This window comes from Chinchilla lanigera, unplaced genomic scaffold, assembly GCF_000276665.1.
Source record: "Chinchilla lanigera isolate Chin_1 unplaced genomic scaffold, ChiLan1.0 scaffold00130, whole genome shotgun sequence".
In the NCBI taxonomy this organism is placed as follows: domain Eukaryota; kingdom Metazoa; phylum Chordata; class Mammalia; order Rodentia; family Chinchillidae; genus Chinchilla; species Chinchilla lanigera.
The window spans coordinates 2,456,712-2,469,508 of record NW_004955531.1 but is presented as its reverse complement, the minus strand read 5'-3'; positions in this window follow the sequence as shown (position 1 = coordinate 2,469,508).

Genomic DNA, 12,797 nt, shown 5'->3' with positions numbered 1-12,797 from the left:
TACCTCATGAGAAATATAGTTCTAGATTCAGTCTTCTGCATGTGAATAGCCAGTTCTCCCAACACCATTTATAAAACAGGTTATATTTCCTCCCATATATTTTTTGGACCTTTTGGTAATCCAATATACTAATAATTGTATATGATTTGGTTTGTTTCTGCATCCTCTATCTCGTTCCACTGATCTTCATGTTTATTTATTTGTGCTAATACCATGCAGTTTTTATCACTGTAGCTTTGTGATGTAATTTTACATCAAGGATTGTGATGCTTTCAGCTTTGGCTTTGTTGCTCAGGATTCCTTTTGGAATTCTGAGTCTCTTCTGATTGTATATGAATTTTAGGATTGTTTTCTCCATTTCTGTGAAGAATGATGTTGGCATTTTGATTGGGATGACATTAAATATGTATATCAATTTTGGAAGTATGGCTGTTTTGACTACATTGTTTCTATCTGTCCAGGAAAAGGGGATATATTTACATTTTCTGATGTCTTTTTCAATCTCCCTTTTCAGAGTAGTGTAGTGTTCATTGTAGAGATCTTTCACATCCTTAGGTTATTTCCAAGTGTTTAATTATTTTTTTTTGGTACTGGGAATTGAACTCAGGACCTTGCACTTGCTGGGCAGGTGTTTTTGCCTCTGAGCTATATCACTGGCCCTCCAAGTGTTTGATTTTTATTGGTGTTATTGTGAATATTTTTGCCTAATTTCTTTCTTAGTAAGTTCATTATTAATGTATAGGAACATTATTGATTTTTTGTGTTTATTTTGCATCTTACTACATTGTAGAATTAGTTTATTAATTCAATCTTTTGGTGGATTTATTCAAATTTTCTATGTGGAGGATCATATCATCTGCAAATAATGATAACTTGTAATTTTTTCTTAGGTGTATCCCTTTGATTTCTTTTCCTTTGTATTTATTTATTTATTTATTTATTTGGTACAGAGAATTGAACTCACCACCTCGCACTTGCCAGGCAGGTGCTGTGCTGCTGAGCTAAATCCCCAGCCCCTCACTTCCTTTTTCTTCCCTAATTGCTCTTGCTAATATTTTGAGTACTATGCTGAACAGTAGCAGTGTTAATATACATCCTTGTCTTATCCCTGATTGTAGAGAAAAATCCTTCAGTTTTTCCCTACTTAATATGTTTTTGACAGTAAGTTTTTCATAAATCGCTTTTATCAGATTGAGCTAAAGTTCTTCTATACCTGTTTTCCTCAGTGTTCCTTATAGTAAAAGGGTGTTGGATTTTGCCAAAGGCTTATTCAGTGTCTATTGAGATAATCATGTCATTTTAGTCCTTGCTTCTGCTTATGTAATGTATGATATTCATTAACTTGCATATTTTGAACCATTCTTACATCCCTGGGATAGACCCAACTTGTTCATAGTACGTGAACTTTCTCATGATTTGTTGCATTGTTTGCCAGTATCTCATTAACAATCTTTGCATTTATACTCATAAAAGAGGTTGGTCTATAGTCCATTTTTCTGGTTGGGTCCTTGTCTGTTTTTGGAATCAGGGTAATACTAGTTTCCAGGAATGACATTGCATATACCCTGTCCCTTTCAATTTTAGTGAAGAGATTGAAGATTATGGAAGTTAGATTTTTCCCTGAAGTTTTTGTGTAATTCAGAAGTGAATCCATCTGGACCTGGCATTTTTTTAGTTGGTAGGCATTTTATTATTGCTTCAGTTTATTTGCCATACTGGATTATGCAGGGTTTTTAAATCTTCTTGGTTCTGCTTTGGTAACTCATATGAATCTAGTATTCCATCCATTTCTTTCCAATTCTCCAATTTATTGGTATACAGCTTTGAATACTAGTTGTTAATAATGTTTTTAATTTTGTCCATGTCCATTGTGATTTCACCTTTTTCAGTTCTAATTACATTGATTGGGGTCTTTCCTCTCTTTTTTTTTGGTTGGATTTGGTAAAGTTTTATCTATTTTCTTTGTTCTGTCAAAGAAACAAGTCTACAATTCATTGATTCTTTGTATGTTTTGATTTCAATTTCATTTATTTTTGGTCTGACTTTCATAATTTCTTCCCTTGCACTAGCTTTGGGTTTGGATTGTTCCTGCTTTTCTAACACCTGAGGTGCATTGGTAAGTTATTTATTTGGGCTTTCTCTGTTGTGATGCAGTCATTCACTCACAGCTATGAACTTCATACTTAGGCCTGCATGTACTGTGTCCCATAAATTCTGGCATGTTGTGCTGGTATCATTTAGTTCTAAAAACTGTCTTACTTTTTTCCTTGATTTCTTCCAACTCCCATTGTTTAAGGGTTTTGCTTACTTTCTGTGAATTTGTATAATTTCTTTTTGTGTCTTTGATTCCTAGTTTGATTATGGTATGATCTGAAAATAAGCATGATATATTTTCAATTCTTTTGTTTATTTCTGATTGCTTTAATAGCTAGTATGTGGTCATTTTGGAGAAAGTTCTAGATCCTGCTAAGACAAATGTGCAGAAAAATCTGTACATACAAATTAAATCCCTTTGAAGGTTTGACTCCAGTCTGACACATCTTTGTTGATTTTTGTGTAGTTGATCTGAATATTTGTGATATGCTGTTTTCAATTCTGTCAATACAGTTGCATTTATGTCTATCTGGTATTTTATGCTTAATAGCACTTGTTTTATGAAGTTAAGCTTGCTGTTGCTCAGTGTATGTATGTTAATAATTGTTATCTCTTCCTGTTAGAGTCTTCCTTTAGCCAATATATAGTGATTTTTTTTCTCTTTTCATTAGTTTTGCCTTGAAGTTCACTTTGTCTGAAAATAGGATAGCTATACCTGCTTTTCGAGGAATTCCATTGCATGGAATATTGTTACCTATCCTTTGATTTTTAGTATATGAGTTTCTTTCACATGCAATTGTGTTTCTTGTTTACAGCACACTATTGGATTTTGCTTCTTAATCCATTCTGCCTGTCTTTGATTGGGGACTTGAGAACATTCACATTGAGAATTATTATAGATAAATATTAACTTGTTCCTTCTATTGCCTGCTTCCTGTTACTGATTCTCTTCTCCTTCTACCTAACAGTTCACTCAGCTTGGTATTTTCATTTAATTAGACTTTCTTTTTTTTTATTTTTTGGTACCGGGAATCTAACTCAGACCTTGTCCTTGCCAGGCAGACGCTTATACCACTAAGCTATATCCCTGGCTCTAATTAAACTTTCTGTCATTGTTAGCCTCATTGTCTCTTTCTAGAATATCTTCAGAATTTCTGGAGGACTGTTTTGGTGGCTATTAACTTTTTAGGTGTTCTTTCTCATGAAATATCATATTTCTTCATCAATTTTGAAAGATAGTTTTTCACAGTGCATCAGCCTAGTGTGGAATTTTTTTTCCAAGTTGAAACAATTTACTCCAAGCTCCCCTGGCCTGTAAGCTTTGTGTGGAAATGTCTTCTCTAATTCTAATGGGCTAACGTTGATGAGTGATTTGCTGCTTTCTTCTAACAACTTTAAGATTCTGTTCTTGTGTTGGACTTGCAGGATCTTGACTATGATGTGTTGTGCATAAATTCTTTTGCGATAATGGTCATTTGAGATTTTATATGCATCACTTATCCTTATGCTAAATTCTTTTTCCTTATTTGAAAATGTTTCTGCTGTCGTGTCAGTAAACAGGAATTTATGCCATTTGCATTGTTTTCTTGTTTTCCACTAAATAAAATTAACCATAGATTAATCATCTTTACATTACCTAGAAGTTATTGAATCAATTTTTTACTTTCTCTTGGTCTTTTTAAGGTAACTGTATTTAAATGGTCACTGACAATAGCTCCGTCTTTTTTGTTCTGACATTCTGTCCTCAAAATGGTCACTTCATCTGCCCATACCTTTGATAGAAATGTTTTAATCTTCCAAATTTCTTTTCAGAGCTTTTTATGGACTCAATTTCTTTTCTGTTCTCATCTTTCATGTTTTGCACCATTTGACTTAGCTTTTACTAGTTTCCTCTACAGACTTGCTTATCATTTTATTTGGTCCAGTATGCTTACTTATATCTTCTATGAGGTTGCCATATTTCTTACTGATCAATTTTTTTAATCTCTCCTGATAATATTTGAAAGAATTTGGGTGTATGGCTTTTGTTTTCCTCCACTGCAATGTCCCATGAGTCAGTTTTGGGCAAGTTGGAAGTGTTTAAAGGTATTGTATTGGCTTATTTTCTCATGTTTGTTTCTTATATCATTGTCTGATGTGTGTGTGTGTGTTGAAATTTCCACTTGATTTTAGTGAAAAGCTTCATTTCTAGTATGTGTACCTCTTTATTTAATGTCTACATTTCAGTTGGGTTCCCTAGGCATTTGTTATGGTTTGTGTCTGGGTGTCCCCCCCAAAGCCTCATGCAGTTATGGGGCAGGCTTTTAGATTTTGATTGATTATGGGTGTGAGAGCTACACCCACCCTGGGGTGGATAGTTTGCATATGTAAGGGAGAGGAAGAGGCTGCTTGCTGCCATTCCTCCCTTTTGTGTGCTTGTTGCTTTGGCTGTGTTCTGCCACCATGAGCTGTAGCCCTCTGCCGTGTACCACTCTGCCTTGTAACCTGCCAACTATGGACTAAAACCTCCACAAACTGTAAGCGAAATAAACCTTTCCTTCCTTAATTTTGGGCGTCAGGTATTTTGTCCCAGCAACTAGAGAAAAGTAACCAAGGCAGCATTCCTAATGATTGTCCTTTTACTCTCTTTAAGGATCCAATCATCTCTGTTTTCTTGGAATGGGAGGTTTCCACACATTTGGCACCATTCCCACTTTCCAGGTATGTATCACAGTATTGTTAATGACCCTAAGGAAATCCAAATATTGTCATTCCAAAAAGACTCATTAACAGTATCAGCAATTTCAACTCAACCATAGTAATAACATCAGGATCAATTATAACATCAAATGCAAATTAAGTGTTGACAAATGTTAAAGACCAATAAGGTACCACACATAACTATAGAAAATATGTGTGTAATTATACTATGAACACTAAGGCAAACCAAATATTGGCCTACTCTCAACTTACCATGAACATCTACTAAATGGAACAATTTTATCTCTGACAGTCAAACAGCATTCAGTCAGTGATAGTGTAAATTTAGCAAGCATATAGAGATTCATAAAGCTTAGTAGTCATATTGGTAAAGGTTGAGAGGTTGGGGAGCTGGAATGTGCAGCAGTAAAATCTGAGAAATTAATCAATGCAATATGAAAAGGAAAAGAAAAATATGATGGGCATCTTATTTATGAATAAAAGGAAATCAGTAATGTTAGAAACACTTGCAGGAAAGAAATAAGAAAAGAAGAAAAAAGATAAACAGAGGAAAGTGCAGGAAATAAAAGAATGATAAGAATGAAGAGAAAAATGTTAAAAGAGGAAAAGGGGAGAAGAGAAAAGAATCCAAAAGAGGAAAGAAAAAAGGGAGAAAACTCCCCCCAAACTCAATGAAAGAAAGATAAGTATAGTAAAAAATAATAGACAGAAGTCAAAAAAAGTTTGTTTCAAAGAAAAAAATTCTGTGGTTTTGAGTGTGTGATTTCTTTCCAAGATCTACCATCACAGGATTCAGTCAATCTCACTTTTCTCTGACTTGCTTTAGGGTCTATGGTTTTAGAGGTGCATTCTCTGCACCAGAGGCCTTTCTGTTTGTTAACCTCAAACTGCAGTTAACATTCAAGGCAAGGTGTCTCTTTCCTTAGTTGGTAGATGAGAAACACATTCAACCCTCTGGTCTCTGCTGTATGCAAGCCATGTGGAAGGAATTCAACAAGATAGTGGGATTTAACGTCAACAGTCATGGAGTCTGGCTGCTTCCTCACTCCCCTGGCATTATCGTCATCCAGGATTAGGTAAGTTATTTAGCACTCACCTTTGCTTCCCCTTGCCAAGGAGAAGCAAAATGTAGAGCCTGCTAGGATTTGGTGGATGGTCTCACCCTTCCACTACGGGCTGGGCACACTGCACATCTAGCACAGGTTGGCTTGCTTGCATCACAGGAGGCATGTTGTATTGTGCAGGCCTCCCTGTCCAACTGAATGGGGGCAGGTCCACCTCTGTTCTGCTTGTTCGTGTGTACGTATGTGTGCGATTTGCATCACTTATTACGATTTTTAATAAACATTTAAAATTTTCTGTTCAAATTTCTATGATAAATATTCATGGATATAATCCACATAAACAAATGCTCTTTCACATTCTGAACTAATTTTTAGTAGTAAGTAATCCTTTGGCTAAAATTAGTGTTAGGTTTTCTCTCAATTGTTTGAGAAACACAGTTTTTAAATCATTATTTGTACACAACATGCACCATAACCCATACTAAATCGCTCACTTAAATTATACTGATCATTCCCTTTCTAACTAAAATGTTTCTTAGTAGAGTGCTTCAAAATAGTGCTTCTGAGTAGTAAGTGTAGTGAGGTATTTTATTCCTAAGAGTTTTTAGTATTTCTTTGTTATATATACTTTAGTGAGTATAAAATTCTAGGATAAAGTTCTTTATTGAGCTATTTTTTGTTTCCTTTACCTACACTGCTGTTGTGAGGTTTAATAGTAATCAAAGTCTTAACCCTTTAAAAATTTACTCTGTATAAATTAGAAGTAAGAAATAATATTAATATTGCAAAAAGTCTGAAATAATATTTATATATGCATAAACAATTGAAAGGATACCCAATATTCTTATGCTTTATCTTCAGTTGGTATGAATACATAAATTATATTTTCTTAGGCTTCTCATGATTTTCCAAAGTTTTTCTTGTATAATGAACATGCATTAATTTTGTAATCAGATATAGAAAACTTTATAACCTTTCTGAACAAGTGCAGAAAGAAGAATAGAACTTACTATTACTTCACCAGAGGCTATCATATGTCCCATGCTTTGTGCTGAATAACTTTAAGATTTGCCTCATGTGATCATTACATAAATATTATAAAATGGGTATTAAGCTACATCCTTGTCATTCCCTACACTTAGCCCTTTATAGCTTTTTGATCCAAATTACGTACTTTGTCTTTCATATATAAAAAAAATAGCGTGGATAATTTTTAAACAGTTTTTCTTAGAACACAGTGTGGTAACATAGTGCTAAATGTAAAAACTGTATTTTGTTTGGAGTTTCTCTAATGTAATAATATTGTTTTTGATGAATCATGATTATGTATATGCATGTTCCACAAAGTGGAAGTTTTTAAAAGCTTTGGGAATGGAAGGGATATAATCATTAAACACCATTTTGTGAACTCCAAGCCTACAATTACCATTTTGTGTTAAGGTAAAGAAAGTGGAAAACAATATCAGTAGCCCTAGTAATACAAACAGAACTATATTTGTAAGATGGGGAGAAATGTGTGCATTTATAGTCTATTTTTATGTTTCCTTATATATAAGTTCATAAGACTAACAAAGAAAAGTGGCTATAGCAGCAAAACACACTGAAAAAAATTCTTCAAGAAAAACTTAGGAAATTAGCTTTACAATATAAGTTAATATTGGTGAAGTCTTGAAGAGCGAGCATTCTATGATAATTCAGCAGTGAAATACATGCAGAAGAGGAGTAAAATCAAAAAATAAATTCTCTGAAGTGTCAATGTATACTGTACATTACTAAAAAAGTACAGGATAAAGAATAATTTTTCAGAGTAAAATTGAGCAGCCTTAAATCCAGAGCTCATGTTCTATTCCTGCTAGGAACCTGAGTCATTGTTTTATTGCAGACAAGTAAGTCATTTTGCTTCTTTCTGCTTCATATTACTCATCTATAAAAAGCTATACTTTCAGCATTCTTATAGACCATCCCATCACACCTCTTTTATATCCATTGAGTGTTGAATATCAACTCAGAAAGAAAATTGAGGAACTAATTCAGAAACAGGAGCTCCAACCCCAAAAATGAAAATATAATGGTGGGTGTGGTGGTGTATGCCTGTAATCCCAGCACTCGGGAGGTTGAAGCAAGAGGAATGCTACAAGTGCGAGACAAGCCTGGGCTGCATAGTGAGTTCAAGGCCAGCTCAAAGTGCAGAGTAAGACCCTATCTCAAAAGAAAGAGAGAAAGAAAATACAGGAACTTTGTGAACAAGGTAACTCTGAATGTCTTGAACTGTGTATTTCATATCAGTTCATGAATATGATTGACACAACCTTTAAAAAGTATTATCTGTTGTTGTTCATATTTAATTTCATCAATGTTGAAATTAAATTATAGACACAGAGAGAGTCCACATTATCATCATCGTGTTTCAAAGAAAGATTTTCATATCTTTATTTCTACTGCATCTCATGAGTCTGCTTTATTATTTGTTAAATCATTTCATTATTATTAAAACAGTAATGTGTACCAGCCTAGTCATGTAAACTTGAGCTTTTCTTTCTAATTTGAATGCATTACATATAACAACTTTTTGCATATAATGTACATAATCATTTTAGCTTTTATTTAATGTCATTATTTAACAATGTCATTGTATGCCATATATATGAGGATACACAGCAAGTTTAGGAGGACTAAAAGAATAAAGAAGTAAATTACTTATCCTAAATTATAGAATAAGTCCATGACTGCAGGAATTATGTCCAGATCTTTTTATTTTAAATCATTCGTTATTTATTTTGTATTCTAAACTGTCTGTATTTTGTATTCTAACCACTGCTGATTCAATTCAACTCCATTGAGAAAATATTTATTGAATTGCTACTATGTAACAAGTAGTATTTTCAGCATTAGGAATGCAGTTTTTTAGTCCAAGACAGACAAAATTCTCAGCCTTTTAAATGTCAGTCTCAGTACTTATTAACTTCATGGTTTTGGACAGAGTAGTAAACTTCCTTGAGCAATCCACATCTTTATTGGTAATTTTGTATAAAATATTTACTAAGTTATATCTAGAATTGATAAGAGGAAGAAAGATGGTACCCATATGAAAATAATTTAAGAGGTTTAAAATGCCATCCAAAATGATGGGGGAAGAAATATCGTTCAAAAATCAATTTAATCTTTGTTATAGGTGTATATTTCAGCCAAATGAAAAAACTAAGAGATGAATCCATTAGAATAGTGAATAGAGAATGAAATAAAAAGAATATAATTTTTGAACCTTCATGAATGCCATCAAAGTAACATTATTAACCATAATTTCTGTGGGTTCAAGAATCTACTATATTATCTCTTTGGAGGCAATTAATATAGAAACATCCAGGACATTCCCTGGAATCATATTTAAAATATATAGATATTTCGGGGTTCATTTAATTATTTTTAAATATTATTTCTGCTATGTGAGTGCCTTGATAGTTCATGAATAAGAAATTGGAATTATAACAAAGACTGAGCATTAATAGAAATAATGCCAAAGGAATTAGCATAAGGCTTACAGATTCGGACAACTTGTGCAGCGGTGCCTGGGTGCTTGCAGCTATTTGTTTTCCAGGAGGCATGATAAGTACCAAAAACATCGACTACCAAACAAATTGTTTTGGCTGGAAAATATAGCAAGTCAGGAGGCAGTGGACACTGCCAAGTTCTGCTTTGCTCGTCAAGTACCACACAGACGATCAGTACTAGTACAAAATTTTCCTGTCAAAATGATTCAAGTACCAAATTCAGAGTTTCAAAGCAGTCAGTATCAAGGTGTGTCTGTACTAAAATTATGGTCATATGAAATCTCCCAGACAAGGACATGACACAAAAGTTGGGGAGCCTTAATCATCTTTAACTACCAGGGCCAGCCAGGTATGGTGGCGCATGCTTGTAATCCCAGCACTCGGGAGGCTGAGGCAGGAGGATCATTGAGAGTTTGAGACCAGCCTGGGCTACAAAGTGAGTTTAAGGCCACCCTGAACTGCATAGCGAGATCTTGTCTCAAAAAAATACAAAATCAAAAACAAAAACAAATCCTACCAGGGCCATTGCAGTTCAGGCACAGACTCTTTCAACAGAGGCTGTCTGGTGGAACCGAAGCCACAGTGAACATCTGTCTAGGAACTACTGGCTTCCCACATACATTTCTCTTTGTCCCGTCCTGTCTACCAGTTTCCACCTGAAAGCATTAATAATTCGGTTAATGTTTTCTACTTTAACAAAAACTTTTCATTGGTCATCCATTGTATTGATAAGATTCAAATATCTGAATGTTTTGGCTCTTTATTGATGCTTATCAAACTGCCATAGTACTTCTTGGATTAGAGTGACCATTTATTTTGCTCATAATTTTAAGCATCAGGAATTCAGGAGGAGCTTGGCCAGGCATATCTAAGATACAGATGGCATCAGTTTGAATGGCTGAGGCTGAAGGATCGATTCCCCAAATACATGGTTTATTCACTTTTGCAGCACTTGGGTGCTCCTTGGCCTCTCTTTATCTCTACCTGGCTTCTGTCCTCCTTTGCATGTGTCTTGGGTTTCTATCAACATGCTGGTCACGGAGAAGTCTGTATGGTAAATGTTTGCTCTTTTTCAAGAAGAAACAAAAGTGAAAGCTTACAGGCCATTTAAAGGACCCGGGTAGAACAGGTACGATATCACCATGTCAGGACAATGCAGGGAAATTCCACATTCATAAGGATGCTGAAATAGTCTCCATATTTCTATAGGAGATACCAAGGTTTCATTGCAGAAGAGAAGTGGGAAAGGAAATATTGCTCTAGTTGCCTGTGGGAAATACTATAATTATCATGGTCTGAAATACTGATCACAGCCTGGTTCTTTCCTGTACATGCAAAAAAAAGAATTTTATTTTTAACTAATATATTAAAAATAAAAATTATACTTATTAATGGAATACTATTTAATGTTTCAATAGATGTATATATTTTACAGTATTTAAATCAGGTGAAACATGTCTACATCCTCAAATATTTATCATTTCTTTATGTTGAAATAATTTCTTGTAGCTTTCTGAAGTATACAGCACGTTATTGTTACCTATAGTAACTCCTCTGGAGCAGCACACGGAGCTTCTTGCTCCACACTGTAACGTAGGGCCCACTGTTCAACTTTGCCTCATTCCTTCCCAACTCATACCACCAGTCTCTGGTAACTGCGATTCTGCTCTCCACAACTATGAAGTCAACTCTTTTAGGTCCCACATATGGGTGAGATCATGCAGTAGTTGTCTTCCTGTGCTTGGCTTAATCCCTTAATATAGTGAAACCTCAAAGATAAACAGTGTGAGTAAAAGTCATCCCTAAACACTAATCTCATACATACCTCTGTGTGTTTGGGTTATTTCACGTGCATTCCATAATAAGGAATTTATACACTTACTTGGCTGGAAGTTCAGGGTTGGCAAGGTGGAAGGTAAGATATTCAGCAGCACTGGCATCAGAGATGGAGAAGTTTAAAGCTTGTACTGTAGAGGCAGTCACTTTCAAGAGCTGTTTCTAGAGACTTTTACCTAATTTGGTGTACACGCTTTGGAATTATCTTCTCGATTGGACACATACTAAATTATTTAATATTCAAGCCCCAGAAAAGCTTATATTGATACTTGCTCTGACATAAATTCCCAATAAGCCCCTTTGCAATGCACTCCTGATGAGGTCAGTTCTACCCACTAGAGAGCTTGCTCTTGGGTCACAGAATGACGTATGCTTGCCAGTTGGATTTTATCTTTCCCATTCACTTCTAGCTGTTCTCTTCCTACAAAGTACCAAACATAAGTTCTTTCATTTGCAATAATGAGCTGTGTCTCTAGTCTGTGTGATAGTGTCACATCCTAATTACCTTAAGGCTAGATTTCAGAATCAACTCACTGGCAGAGAATTGGATGCTACTCAGTTGAATTAGACAAATACAAATGGACCTGTGGCAATGAGTTTGGAATTATTTACTCATTTACTCAGTGAGCAAGGAGCTACAAAGGAGGGGATGGTAGCCCCCAAAATTTAGATGTGAGATGGATTAAGCTAATACAAATTAATGGCAAGGACAAAGCCTTGTTCAGGTATTCCTGGAAAGAAACTTTCCTACTATTAGGAGAGTTCCATGGAAAGGCAATCTCTCTTCCCCTCAGTGAATATGAACATGGAACCACATTACTCAGTGGCTGCTGTAGTCATTTTGCTGTAATGAAGAAAGGAGAGAGAGAGAGAGACAGAGACAGAGACAGAGACAGAGAGACAGAGAGATATAGAAGTCTCTATTATTTTCTACCTTAAATCCTCATAACTTTGGCACTTCTAGTTATATAGGCCAACAAAAATTATTTTTAAGTACTGTAAATTTATTTTCTGCCAATTGCATGCAAATTCCTATAATTCTACCTTCACCAGAAAATGATTATGCACTTTCAATGGAATCAATCTTTTAATTTTCTATAGCTGTTAAATTTTCAATTAAGATTATAGCTTATATATTTGCATCTTTTTTACTGTGTCATGAATTTCACTTTGAAGCCTTTTAGTTATCCAAGCAAAGATGCTGGGAAGATGATTAGACATATAAAATTCAGGTTCACAGAGCACTTTTGGAAAAGATAAATTTGGAAAGTATCTTTGTGTAGATGGTATTTAAATGGAAGAACTGGATGAGTCTATGAGTTGCATTTTTGCTTGTACAATGAGGCAATTTGGAAACCTTCGCAGAAAGCTACTGATGTCACAAGTTGAGTTTAATGTACCATTGTATGCTCCCCTCAACAAATGCATTTCTCAATTCTACCCATAATGTTTCTTTTTTTATTTTAAAAATAAAAGGAGGAAAACACTAACAGACAGACAACCTTTTACAAAATAGCAAAAGAACAGTACAGACAATACAGAGTTACAAACAAAG